Raw genomic sequence first — 14,713 nt, forward strand, 5'->3', positions numbered from 1 at the left:
CCTAAACCTCCCCCACTGCAACTTGAGACCATTACTCCTTGTCCTGTCATCTTCTAAAAGAAGACTCTGTGGCCATAGCTCGGGAGCGGCTTTCCCTCCACGCACTGCCAGGGGGAGCCATGAGATGTTTAGTATTGTCTGTCCCAAGTGTGGGGAGGCACGAGCCACCCCGGGTCCCACACAGGTGCCTCTGTCCAGATGGCACGAAGCCGAGTGGGCCCATCAGCTTTGGTGCCCCTCCTGCCCCCCAACATTCAGAAGTCACTAGTCAGGCCTCAAAATCATGAGATTTGCTTAAAAAATCACAAGATTTTAATATTTTTTTGCATTCTTGCGTGGCTGTGTTTGGGAGGTGCGAGGTCTGGGACTTCTCCTCCACGCCGAGGGTGGGCACTTTATCTAACGAAAGCGAAGATTCTTCGTTACTGATCCCATTCCAACTCACCCACTGCTGAGCTCACCATGCAATGATGGGCGTTGGCAATGCTGGCCATTTAAGGGTTAAAGTGTGACAGGGTGTTGGTCTACCCTGGCACTAGAAGGGCAGCAGGAAGAGCAGCAGCCCCACAATTGAGCTGCCTTGGAAATTTGGGGGTGTGTGTGGAACCCTTATGTTTTCACCCCTTGCAAAAAATTTTCAAAAGCCAAAAATGTATATGTGTGTGTGTGTGTGTGTGGTTTTTTTAATCCCCTCCCATCCACTTTCCAGTGGCAAATGAGAAAAGGACAAAGGGCAGAGAAATGGGGGAGGGAGGGGTAATTTTTTGAAGGCTTTTTTTAAATTGCTCATCAAAAACCTGAAATGTTTAGAAAGAAGCAATTTTTTTCTTCAACACTGTCAAGAAAAAGGCCAATTTACCAACAAAAAAGCTGAGGCTTTAGTTAAAAGAGGAGCGAAAGAAGCAGGGCTGAAATAGGTACAGAATATAATGAAAGGAGGGGGGTGCTCCTATTTGCCCCCCCCCCTTCACCTGCCCCAGTGTTACAAGAGCTATGGGACGCTCTGTGAAAGCAAATGTCAAGGGAAGTTACATAATTAGCCAGGGGAACTCACTGCCACTAGATGTCACTGACATTGCGAGCCTGGCAGGATTCAGACAAGGATGGTGGGGGGTGGGGGAGCAAGGGTGTCAGGACAGAATTTAGAAAACAGGGCACAAGGCCACTGCTGACTGTCAGGATGAGGGAGATATGCCCCCCTCCCCCGACTGGTTATGTCATCATTAGCCACTAGAGGGGGTTCTTGCACCTTCCTCTGAAGTAGCTGGTGCTGGGGTGGCTGGCCCCATTGATCTGATTTGGGGAAGGAGGCAGCAGGGAGAGGGCAGGGTACTGGGCTAGATGGGTCCTGTGACGCTAGCAGACCAGGTGCCAGCTCATGCCCAGGCCTCACTGAACACTGACAAATGCAGAGCTTGACCCAGCCTGTGTGTTAGCCGTGTGACAACAGCTGCTGATCAGCGTGTGGAGTGTTTCGACTTGTGGAATTGCTTGCAGGATTGATCTCTCCCATAACCTCTGTAGCCCGTGGTATAAAGTTAGAATGAACGTTTGCATCGTAAACCTCTGTAACTGCTCTACACCACTGAGTTTGCAAGGCAGCTTGCGTCCACCTAACACTGCGTCTACACTAAAATTTGGCTCCCGCTGATGTAACTCACCTGCTTTGCCGACTTAATCATGCCACTTCCCCCAGTCAGCGTAGTTAGGTCAATGCAGTGTCAGTGTACATACTGCGTTGCTTACATCGACTGTCCCGCAATGCCCCACACTGACAGTACAATCGATACCACACACCACAGACACAAAGAGCCAGGTGTACACACACACAAGTGCTGTAACTACTGTGGCGGCTGCATGCAGGGCGATTTGATTTTGTAGTGTAGCCGTGGCCTGTGTAATTCCCCCAACAGGGGAGAAGCATGAATTAGTGTAAAGTGCTGGGCCTGCCCATTGAAACCAAACGAGCCATTGCGAAACATCTTACTGATTGCCTCTGTTGTTAGATATTTCACTGCGTGTTTGTGCGTTCTCCCTGTGTGCTGCCCCAGCTCTGTGCAGACAGCCAGCACAGCAGACCTTGAGTGAACCGCCCAATGACCACAAGATCCGTTAAGGGATGAAGGCACCTGGCCAGGTTTATTGTTGACAAGGCATGCTAATAGCACCTGGCAGATTCTACGAGGATACTAAGACACGTATGCCTGTGACAATGGACACAGCTCAGTGAATGGCGGGACTTTCCATTGCCCCCTTGGCTGGACCAACACATTCTCTCAGAGATACCCTGATACAAACAAGCTGCCCCTCTGACTTAGATACTGCCCTCTGACCTGGCTAGTTATTGTCCATTTTTTTTTGGTACATGTTGGTTTGATTAAAACATTTGTATTTATTACGTTGCTATTTGACCTGAGAGCAGGAAAGGAGTATGGATGAGAGCAGGAAAGGGGCACTGAGGGCAGCCCCCTGCCGCTCCCCCCAACCCCCCAAATGAGGGGCCCTGGATCTGGCTGCAGGAGGTCTCCGCCCTCCTCATAACGGTGGACGGGTGGAGAGTTCACACCAGGGCACTGAGCAGCTGAGGGGGATGTGGGGAGATGGGGGGGCATCACTGGAGGAGTCAGTGTGTTCTTTGCTGGCTCCCCATGCCCCCCCCCGGAAAGGGGGCCCCAGGCTGCTCCCCCCAGGGACTGTCAATCATTCAGTGAGGAGCCGTCCCAGCCCCTCCACCCCAATGGGGCCTGGCTTGGCCACCAGATCCAAGGTTCCTGCTGCTTGGCCCTTGCTGATCTGTCCTCCCCCCACCCCCTGCCAGGACATCATTGAGGACAAACTGGACAAGAATCTGTGGCCCTTTTTGTCAGACCCGGTCCCTACCACCAGCTCCCAGGCTGCTGTCAGGTAAGGCTGAGCCTGGCTGGGCTGTGGGGGGCAGAGCCCTGACACACACACCCCAGGGTGTAGGAGCCTCTGTACCTGGGAGTGTGTGGTCAGGACCCTGCCCTCTACGGGGGAGGGGATGTCCAAGAGCCTGGAGCCCTGGACCCCTCTTACCATGTCCCCCGCACCCCAGCAGTCCCTCAACACCCCAGGGCCCAGGATGGAGGAAAGGGACTGGCCGAGCTTTAGGCAGACCCCCAGCCCAGCGCAGGTGCCACCCTCCCCTACTCCCTCTGGCCTGCTTTGGGACTCCTGTCCCACTCCCTTGGGCAGGGCCTGCCCCGCAGCCTCCTCCAGGCCCTGCCCTTCCATCTGGCATTCCCTCAGCGAGCCCCTGGTATCCACACTGCCCCTCTCTCCCCCCAGCGCCCGCTTCAGGCATTGGCACAAGAACAAGCCAGCGGCCGAGTACCGGACGGGCCCGCGCCTCATCATTTACGTGCTGGGTGGGGTGTCCATGTCTGAGATGCGCTGCGCCTACGAAGTGACCCCGGCCGTCAAGGGCAAGTGGGAGGTGGTGATCAGTGAGTGGGGCGAGTCCTGGGGGGAAGGGCGGCTGGAATGCCCAGGTCAGGGAGAGTTGGGACCCCCTGGGAGGGGGAGACCCTAGAACTGCCTGCCCAGCACCCACAGGGCTCCCATGCTACCCTCTGTTCTCCCACACCCAGGGGCCTGGAAACAGATGTGCTTGCCCCACATGGCCTGTATCTAGCCGCCTGATCTCCTGGCCTCTGTCTCCCCCGGCCTCTCATTGCCCAGGGACCATGTGTGGGGGCCCAGTCAGACACCCCCAGTAACTCCCATAGGGATATGGCTCACCCCCTGCACACACCCCTCGAAGACCCAAGGGTGAGGAACACTGTCAGCGCGGGGATTCTTGCCTGGCTGTGCAGGGTACAGCGGCACGAGGGGTGCGGTGCCAGGCCAAGGGGGATAGGAGACAGTCCCTCCCCCCCGCACTAGAGCAGGGTCCAGCTGCAAAGATGGGGGTGATGGTGATGCCAGCCACATACCTGCCTCACTGTGCCCACCACTGCCAACCACCTCTCTCTCCCCCAGGTTCCAGTCACATCCTGACCCCCAAGCGCTTCCTGGATGACACCCAAACCCTGAACCAGCTGGCCCCCGAGGAGGCCTAGAAGCAGCCCCCTCCCCCCAGAGACTCTGCCCCCCACAGCTCGCTGACCCCAGCTCCACCTCCTCTTCTCAACAAGGCATCTTCCCCCCTACTCTGGGCTGCGGTGTCAGTTCTTGGGCCGGGGGAGGACCCCCAGGCTGCTTGGCTGTTCAGGCAGGGGGCAGGCCAGGCTTTCTCCCGTCTTTGCAAGTCTTTGCCTCCCGTTAACAGCAGCCGGGAGGGAGGGAGAAGCTAGGAATTGCACACCCGCCCCGCAAGGCAGGTCGGTCTTTCCCAGAGGCTTGGGGAGAGGCTCTGCTTTCACTTTGGCCCGTTCGCTCCATCTGACGCTGTTGTGGGCCAGATGTAAACCAAGCTGGCTGGGTTTCAGTCCAACACTCATTGCAGGGCCTCTTGGAGAGGCACCAAGTCCCAGGGTTAAACAGGGCGCCCTGGGGCTCCCAGCTCCCTGCACAAACAGCAAAATCTCATACCCAGGGGGACTGTTCTTAATGTTTCCTCTGAATAGTGCGTGGTTCCTCGGTTTCCCCTAGGCAGTTCTTATGTATCTAGGTGGTGGGGTAAGGGTGTATGATCGTTGCAGATCCCTAGAGGGCAGGTGTGTGCAGGGGTCTGGACACAGAGAATGGCCGACACCCTGTTTCCTGGCAACTGATGGCCTGGGCCCTTCCCCCCTGCAAGGTGAGAGCTAAAGGGGTTGGAGAACAAAGGAATCAGGTGCCCTCCTGGCCGGGTAAAGGGACAAAGCCCAGAGGAGGAGGGGCTGGAGGGAGTTTCAGTCTAGGGCTGGCTGGGACATGGAGTGAAGGGCAGATGTGGTTGCCTGGCTCACTGCCCCCCAAAATGGACCCCCCAGCTGAAGGGTCCAGTTCTCTGCACCTACAAGCTCTGTATTAGACCATGTTCCTGTCATCTAATAAACCTTCTGTTTTACTGCGAGAAGCAGCGCGGGGCGAGGGATGTGCTGGCCACGGCTTCCTGCAGCCCCCGTTGGCCTGCAGTGGGGAACCGCGGTCAGTGGGATCCGCGGTCGGCCAAACCTGCGGACGCGGCCGGTAAAGAAACTGGCCCGGCCCACCAGGGGGCTTACCCTGGGGGGCTGTGTGCCAAACGTTACCGACCCCGGTGCTACAGCAATCTCCCGTACAGCAATGGCTCTTACAAGACAGAGTAAGTTAGAACAACCCAGAGTCTAAAGCTCAGGTGTATTTGAGGATCTGGGCCAGTACTTGGCTGTTTCTATAGTAATGACCCCTGAGCAAGCAGTGTAATGTACATGCTTATCACTGAGCTTGTCCAGAGGCTGCATAGAATCATAGAATATCAGGGTTGGAAGGGACCTCAGGAGGTCATCTAGTCCAACCCCCTGCTCAAAAGCAGGACCAATCCCCAGTTAAATCAGAATGACTAGATGTCCTGATGTGTAATAAAAACACTTTGAATCATAAAAAATCAACCCAGCCTACTTTACAGGGCCTGATCCTTCTCTCCCTTACAGCATCTGAGCAGTAGGAGAATGGCTAATACGGGCCAGTATTATGGTTGTTGTATTCTATTTATAAAAGTATAATACTGGCCAGTATTATAGTTACTGTATCGTGCTATAAAACAACAAAATCAATAGAAAAATAAAAAATACAAATGAATGTTTTGAATTAATTTGGGGAAAAGAATTTACAGCGCAGTACAAGGATTTAAAACATTTAAAACATTCCTTTCTTTCTCTCCAGTATTATAATCTCTCTTGTTCCAATTTTGGGTCGCAGGAGTGAGTAGTATAAAGGCCCTACCATCAATCAAACGTTAACCCCACCCCTTGACCCTGTAAGCCCTGCACACAGGTCACTGGAAGTCCCACCTCATGGGAGTATTACTTCCAGGGTCAAGGCGGACACATGTCTGGAAGCAAGGTGTGTCATGTGACCCCTGTAAGAACTCCTCCCACTGTCCTCTGCTGATCAGGATGGATTTTGCCCTGACAGGAACGACTCGAGAGAAGATTTGACCAATCAGGGGGAGTTCCGGGGTTTGTGTGACCCCTCTAAGAACTCCTCCCACTGCCCTATACCAATCAGGAAGGGTTTCAGCCGCTGGGGACCACCCCGAGAGGAGATTTGTCCAATTGGGGGGAATTCTGGGGCGGGGTGACCCGTCAGGAAGTGGCTCGTGTGACCCCTCTAAGAACTCCTCCCACCACCCTCTACCAATCGCGATGGGTTTTGGCCACAGAGGACAGCCCCGAAAGGAGATTCGACCAAAATAGGGTGGGTTCTGGGACGGGGTCAACCGCCCAGAAGAGGGTCGTGTGACCCCTCTAAGGACCCCTTCCAACGTCCTCTGCCAATCAGAGTGCAGCACCATCACCTCATAAGTCCCAGCGCTGGGAAGAGGAGGCCATCTCTTACCAAGAAGACATGTTTTAGAAATTGTGGAAAGGCTGAGAGGAAACGTGGACTCCTTTACCACTCCTGTGAGACCTTCAGACTTTGTTTTAGCCCCGAGGACCTTTGGAGTTGTGTGGAGAAAGCGCTACAGCAGCGACAGTTCTGAAGAGGATGAGAGAGAAGCCAAGGGGATTCCTTTGGCCCAGCCATTGATGGATATGCCAGAATCCGACCCTGAAGCCCAACTGCTCATGAGACACCCCCATGAGCATGGTGGCCTCTCGTCATCCGCCACCCTGGAGGAGGAAGGCCATCATCGCGTGGGGGAGGCACTGGCAGACAAGGTGAATGGAAAAGACGTAGCTCAGGTAAATGAATGATTAAGAAGCGACGGTCGATGATTGGGTGTAATGGGGTTAGGAACCAGGGGTTGTGTAAATCTAAAAACAAGCAGTGGGAACTTACGCTTGTTTCTTGTCTGAAAATCTCTCGACAGCTTGACGATGCCTTTCTAGAGGACCCGGAGGCCCTGGACGGCGTTGCATCAAACAGCGAAGGTGAACCAGGCCCGCCTTGTTTTTGCTCAACGCCGCTAGAAATTGTTGAAGATGACTCCGAGGAGGACGGCTATGAGGAGTTTAGGAGAGGCTTGGCATGGAACTCGCTGAGCCAGTGCCACGTCACGAGCGTAAAAATGTTATGCGGACTATTGTTCACGTTGCTGTTTATGCTGTTCTTCATCACTGTCTTAGGGAAAAGCTTTTTGAAAATGGTGAGGGCTGTGTCATAAATGCCCCAGCCCAATGCCCAGCCCAATGCACCATGCCTGTGTGACTTGGACTTCAATGGATAGAAACTGCAAGCTCTGGGGCCTGTGTGCTGAGCTGTGTTTGGAAAGCTTATTGAACACTATTATTGCCATAGGTTATGTTATGCAACATCTGTGCCTAACCCAAGAACATTTAGCGCAAGCGGTGACCTTGAGAAATGCTGTGCAATTCAGTGGAGACCCTGACCGTGTTTTAAAGAAAATGTTCAAAATGGAAGATGCCTGCTTACAGCGTTACATTGACCGTCTGGTCCACACAAAAACTGACAGAACCCTGCTTAAGAAAAAGACTATTTGTAAGAAATCTAAAAGGATTAATTGAGAGAATGATGAGGGGACAAACATGCAATATCAAACTTGGTCGCTGTACATTTTAAAAAATTGAATGAAAAGGGCTTTGTGATTATCTGTGTTTCTGTTAGAAGGTCTCTGGCCCTTAAGTGAGCTAAAAGTTTTAATGGAGATCTGGGTTTGTTTTCAAGAAGCTGTATGACTTTTAAATTGAAAAAAAATGGTTTGTGAGAACCTAGCTCTTGTGTCTTTGTGTAAAAGAGACCCATTTACAGCAACAAGCTGTGAAGTGGGAGGGGAACAAATCCTAAATATGTGTTTACAGTGTAACCCTTCTGCCCATCAGAGTTGGCAACAACAGGGTCTAGGTTCAGTTTCTAGAAGTTCCATTCCAGTAACACAATGCAAAACCAGGTCAAGCCCCCACCAGTGGGGCACTGAAGCTCCCCTACGACAAGTTGAAATCACTGAAAACTGTGTTAAGTAGTACGGGGGCCTCAGAGCTAGGACACCATGAACCCAAGGTGAATTCAGCTCTGCAGTCTGTAACCAAACTCCTAATAGAATTAAAATTCTCTCTGATATTACATAATGGAGAGAAGGTGCAATTGGTATTTGGGGCCCTCAGAAGGGGGCTCACACCACTAGGCACAAACCTCCATCCTCAAACTCTCTCAATTCACTGGCTTTTGCAATCCTTGTCCCTTGCCTAGCAAGTGCTACTTAGTTGATGGTGAGTCCCTCCGTCATAAAAGGCCAAGTACAGTTCCACTGTCCTTGGTTCACATAATCAGGATAACGACACTTTATTCTTCCTGCCCCAATAACAGAGACACTGGGGATCCCACAGCAGCCAAAGTGACCGTTTGGGCTCCTGTGGGCTCATGCTAGGCGGGGTGGGTGTGCCTGTGCAAACGAGATCAGCTCCTGAAGTCCTTTTCCACAACTCACCACCAGATGTCAGGGTAGAGCTCATCCTGCCTCTGCTTACAACACGAAAACAAAACAGGGATGGTTCAGACATGTGTTTGAGTACAACAGAGTTGGCTCATTCTGTTGAACTGAATGGTTTTAACCACACCCCCACTGAATAGTGAAGGTAACTGTGATTCCTTACCCTTGTTGCTATAGGGATAAATTTGATGGGTGTGCACCATCAAAGGGAGGTGGGTGAGTGAGTTCGGATTAATATGAAATGAAATAAAACCTCAGGAATTCGCAGATGCTATTGGGCAGTTTAAATATAATCCCTGGAGTTGGCAGAACTCTACTGGACAGTTTAAAGGACCCAGGAACTGGCAGAACTCTACTGGACAGTTTAAATATGACCCAGGAGTGGTTTTGAATGCTATGGGTCACTCTTTCTAGCAATTCAAAGCCATTAAAAGTTTAAAATACTATATTTACCAAAAAAACCCAAAACAACCAACCAAAAAACCCCACCACACACATTAATAATCAAGGTGGGCCATTTCCAGCACAAATCCAGGTTTCCTTACAATGTAAGTGATCACTTTAGATAAGCTATTACCAACAGGAGAGTGGGTTTGTTTTTCTTTGGGCAGGGGGGGGGAGAAAACCTGGATTTGTGCTGGAAATGGCCCACCTTGATTATCATACACATTGTAAGGAGAGTGATCACATTAGATAAGCTATTACCAGCAGGAGAGTAGGGTGTGGGGAGAGAAAACCCTTTGTAGTGATAAACACTCATTTTTTCATGGTTTGTGTGTATAAAAACATCTTCTGTATTTTCCACGGTATGCATCCGATGAAGTGAGCTGTAGCTCACGAAAGCTTATGCTCAAATAAATTGGTTAGTCGCTAAGGTGCCACAAGTACTCCTTTTCTTTTTGTGTTTTAAACTCTCTCTCTCTCTCTCTCTCTGTGTGTAAAAAAAACATAGGTGGTTTTTTTTTTAAAGTATATGGCTGCAAACTGATAGTAATGGTGTGTTTCAAACTAACAGGGTGTTTTTTTACTGTGCAAAATGTGTTTTAAACTGGATTTTAAAAGTTGATTTTAAAAGCAGTTTGGTTTTTATTTTGCAAAATGAGGTGTATTTAAAAAAAATGTTTGCGGGTTTGTTGTTTTTTGTTTTAAAGTGGTAGAAATAAACTCAAAACTCCTGTTTGTTGTGCAGCCTGAAATGGATTATTTTGTTTGAAAGCTCTGTCTTTTTAAATAGAAAAACACCCTAATGAATATTTTATTTTTAACTTTACAAGACAGTTTCATGTGATTTATAATCATCATCATCATAATATTGTCTGCTCCACCATAGGGTGAAAACATGAGAGACCCTTAGACCAGAGGGTAAAGAAGCTTAAAAGAAAAAGAAAAGAGACAGCTGAAAAGAAAAAATCCCCAGATGGATGGATGAAGCCCAGTAAATATATTGTGTTTGTGAGGTTATGAGGTTTTGTATTTTAAGTAAATACATCGGTGTGGGTGAGAAAGATGGTAAAGTTAAGTTTTGTAATATGTCCCTTCCCCCCTAATCGGGTATGTGCAGTTCTCCGGACAATGCTGTAGTCAAAGCTACAGGGACACCTCCACCAGACCAGCCAAAGAACCAGAAATCTGCTTTGAGACCTTTAACAACTCAAAACAGCACAAGAGTGCAGATGAAGCATCAGGACAGTCCAAACCTCAATTACGTCAAAGCCAAGGACAAAACAAAAGACTCTGGTGAAAACCAACCACGCAAACACAACACCAGTTCCTCAGCGGCCACCTCCACACCAAGCCCTGAGAAAACCGTGAGTGAAAACGCCCACCTACGATGCTTCGTTCAGAAGACTGAGGGACGCTGTATCCTCGGGGGTTCTAAAAGAACGGTATTCTAAAAAAGGTTTGGGGGAAATATGATGCCTCGTTCAGAATACCGGTGAACGGTGTATCTTCAGGGGGTCTAAAAGAACGGAGGGCTGGAAAGCACATCAACAAAGCAAAAGCTTTGGTGGGTGACTTTTTGAAAAATATTTCAATTTTTGGCTCTGCGCAGGCGTGACTAGTCGTGGAAAGGGGCACCTGCAAGGATACACATCAGCTCAGGTGTAAACAAAAGGGGGGATAGCGCTTGGTGGACAAACAAATGGCTGCCAAAAAGTTCCAGGCCAGGATCGCTGTAAAAATTTTAAAAAGAGCTAAAGAGGTAATGGGGAGGGGGGACAAAAAGAGATGCCCTCGACTGGAGGCTCTCAAACTGGCATGTCTGAAAATGGGGAGGTGGAATCAGACTCTCACACAGAGTCTGGTTTAGAAAATTCCCCAGAGGGCTCTCTAGAATGATGGGTCCCCATCTTCTCCCGATGACCCTCACGGAGGCGCCTCGGAGTCTGACTCTCAAATAGCATCTGATGTAGAAGATGCCGCTGATGGTCCCGTAGAGGAACCCCCAAGTAACCCTGAAAATGCAGAGGTGTGTATGGAGAGAGTGAGAAGTTGGCAACGTGAATTACCTAGATTTGGGGGGTCGGTGTATTGTGAGGAATTTCATTTTGTCAATCTTGAGCGAATAAATTCAGCTCAGCAGGTTGTTGAAGCCATACACAGGGGGATACAGTTAGTTCTCGATGACGTTAATGGTAGGGTAGGCCCTGATGATTATGTTCAGTTACATTTAGAGAGCTGTAATTTAACTAAGCCATTGTTTTTGGTCTGAAGAACTAGGGATGAGCTGTCTGCTGAGGATTTCTTCAATCAGACCTCAAAGCTGCCACAGAGCAATAGAGTTGCATGTCAATGGGACATTGCACCTCGTTGTGACAGCTGTAAAAAAACAGGGGTGGGGACCGCTCATAGAGTTTTAAATTCTATCCTCAGTAGTCAAATCATCCATAAAAAAGAGACAATGTTTAGTAGACCTGACTTACACGGGTACCCATCTGTGTTTTGCACGTGGACTCTTGGCTGTCATGTCCGACCATAAACCTACGGACGCAGAATCGTTAGCGGGGGTGAGAAAGTTGCATGAGAAACTGGGCTGGTCAGATCAAAAAAAGATTATGCTCAGTGACGTAGCAATGTCTGAACAGCATTTAGGAGTCAACATACAGGTGGTGCTGTATGCGGCGAAAGGGGCTTTTTTAAAACGGGGGGGCAGTTTACCCCAAGACTTATTTCATCCTGTTGCACGATGAGCATTACTAGGGGGTTCTGGTTGTGAAAAAGTTGTTTGGAGCAAAAAATTACGGTGAGTTTTGCCCCACGGTGCACAGTCACGGCCACTCTTGCAGGTCCAGCTGCTGCCTCTGCTTGAGCATAACATGCTCAGACAGCGTGGATGTGCAGCTGAGGTCTCCTCGCTGTAGACTGTATTGTCAGTCCAGAGAGCGTTTAGACAGACACATCGACTGGGCGTCGACAGAACAAGTTGAATGCCTGTCTAAAACATTGTGCGATAAGGGTCAGTCTTACATGGACAAGTGGCACAGGTGTAAAGGGAGGCGCTATAAGCGGGGTCAGGCTTTGATCGCTGGTGATGTAGACGGTCACCTCGGTTTTATGGACAGCCTTAGAAAGCCCGAATCCTCAGAAAAGTGTATTTGTTATGATTCTGAATACACATAGGAGACTGGGTTGCACACTCCCAATTACATTTTTGCTATGTCCCTCAAGCCGGAAAAGTCCTGGGAATTTAAGGGTGATGAGTGTCTTTCTATGTTTGTTCAGACCTTTATTGGCAAAGAGTTCCGGGTCTACACGTTCCAGGCGCACAATTCCAAAGGTTACGATGCATACTTCATCATTAGACAGTTACTGAAGAAAAAGATGTGCCTAGAACTGATCACTCAGGGTAGTAAAGTAATGTGTGTAAGGTCCCGGGCATTCATTTTATAGACTCTTTAAACTTCTTGCCCATGAAGCTTGGTAAGCTCCCGCAGGTGATGGGGTTTGAAGGGTGCAAAGGGTATTTTCCACATTTTTTGAACACTTTAGAAAATCAAAATGACGTGGGGCCTATGCCCGGTGTGGAGCACTATGGTGTAGAAAGCATGATGCCCAGGGAAAAAGCAGAGTTTCTCGACTGGTAGCAGGTCCACAGGTAGGAGACGTTTGACTTGCAGAAAGAGCTCGTGTATTACTGTCAGCAGGATGTCAAAATTTTGAGACAGCCTTGTATCCTCTACAGAAAAGAGATTATGAAAAAGATGGAGAAGGGAGATCTAGTAGAGAGAGAACCTGGTAAATTCACCGAGATAAAACTGTGTATAGGTCCATTCTGGTACATAACACTGGCATCTGTCTGCATGGCTATGTACAGGTTTATGTTTTTGGAGCCTAACACGGTAGCTCTTCTCCCTCCAGACAATGATCACAGGCAGGAAAAAGATATTCGACCCCATCTGTTCAGTGGCTGTTGTATACCTCTCACAAAGAAACTATACAAATACGGCATGCTTTACAGGGTGGGGAACTACAGGTAGGCTCCTACTCTTTAGACGGTTATGCCAGTGTTGACAGGGTACACACAGCCTTAGAGTTTAACGGGTGTTCTTTTCCATGCTTGTGCCACCTGTCATTGTGAAAAAGCACAAAACCCTATGACGGGGACAACTTTTGGGTTTCTTTATTACAAGACGCAGCTCAAGACCGACTATCTGAAACAACTTGGTTTTGTAGTGAGGACTCTTTGGGAGCAAGAGTGGGAAGTGATGAAAGAAACAGACAGGGAGCTTGCAGGTTTTTTAAACTGAGCCCAGTTGCCCCAGCCTCTCGTGCCTAGGGATGCTCTTTTTGGGGGAAGGACAAACGCTATGCACCTATATTACAAACTTAACTCCAGGGAAGAAATCCACTATTATGATTTTACCAGCTTCTACCCTTTTGTAAAGAAAACCAAAGAATACCCTCTCGAACACTCTGATATAGTTTATGACAAATTTGGACCCCTTGCAAATTATTTTGGAATTGCAAAAGTTAAAGTGTACCCCACACAAGGCTTCTTTTTCCCATTGTTACCTGTCAGAGTGGGTGGCAAGCTTATGTTCCCGCTATGCCGAACCTGTGCGGAAACCGAGCAGCGGGAGATATGCATCCATACTGACGAGGAGAGGGCCATCCTGGGGACTTGGTGCACGGTGGAATTGAACACGGCCATAGCGAAGGGGTACGCGGTGGCAAAAATATATGAAATCTGGCTTTTTAATGAAAAATCTGATGTACCCTGAAAAGACTTCATCAAGTGACACCTCCACCAGAAACAAGAGGCTTCAGGGTACCCCAGCTGGTGCATAGACGAAGAAAAACAAAATAAGTACATGAACAATTTCTACCAGGAAGAAGGCGTGCGTTTGTGCCAACACGAGATCAGGTTTAACCCCGCTAAATGCCAAATCGCTAAACTCTTTCTAAATTCCCTCACGAGTGAGATCCCGCCAGATCAACACATCACCGAGTTTGTGTCGGCAGGCCCGAAAACATACGGGTATAAGCTGTCGGGAGGAAAAGCCTCTATGAAAGTCAAAGGTATTACACTGAACTTGGCAAACTGTCAAAAGATCAACTTTGACAGTTTGAAAGATCTAGTCCTGGACTATTACACGGGCCTGCGAGAAAACCCCTCAAAAAAGAGAGAGGTGCAGCAGCCCTCTATCGTAAGGAACAAAAATCAGTGGTAAATAGAGACCAAAACCCTTAAGAAAACACAGAAAGTCATTTACAACAAGAGGGTCCTAGGAGAAGGGTTTAAAACCCTGCCCTACGGATTTTAAAATGGATACGAGGTGGAAACACCCCTTTTCTGCAATTCTCGCGGGGCCTAGCAACTGTGGGAAAAGTTACTTTATAAAAAATGTGTTGGATAATGCCAAACAAAACATTGTCTGTTATGCCTGAGAATATTGGATAACCTGGCTATAAAAAGCATTGCAAGATACAAATGTCTGGGCTTGTTGAAACATATTTTGAGCAAGGCTAGGCATGCCCAAGAATTTTAATGTATTTTTTACAAAATTCATCGCCATCCGGTCGTTTTGCACTAAGTCGTTAGAATACAATTTTAAAATCCGGTCAAAAGATAAACACTTGCTCCGATGATGTAAGAAAAACACTCGGTGATAGTCGCAGGCGACAGAGCGGGGGTCTTGAAATTGTCTATTGTGAAACACAATGCCTGTGGCA

This window comes from Lepidochelys kempii, chromosome 20 (genome assembly GCF_965140265.1).
Source record: "Lepidochelys kempii isolate rLepKem1 chromosome 20, rLepKem1.hap2, whole genome shotgun sequence".
Lineage (NCBI taxonomy): Eukaryota > Metazoa > Chordata > Testudines > Cheloniidae > Lepidochelys > Lepidochelys kempii.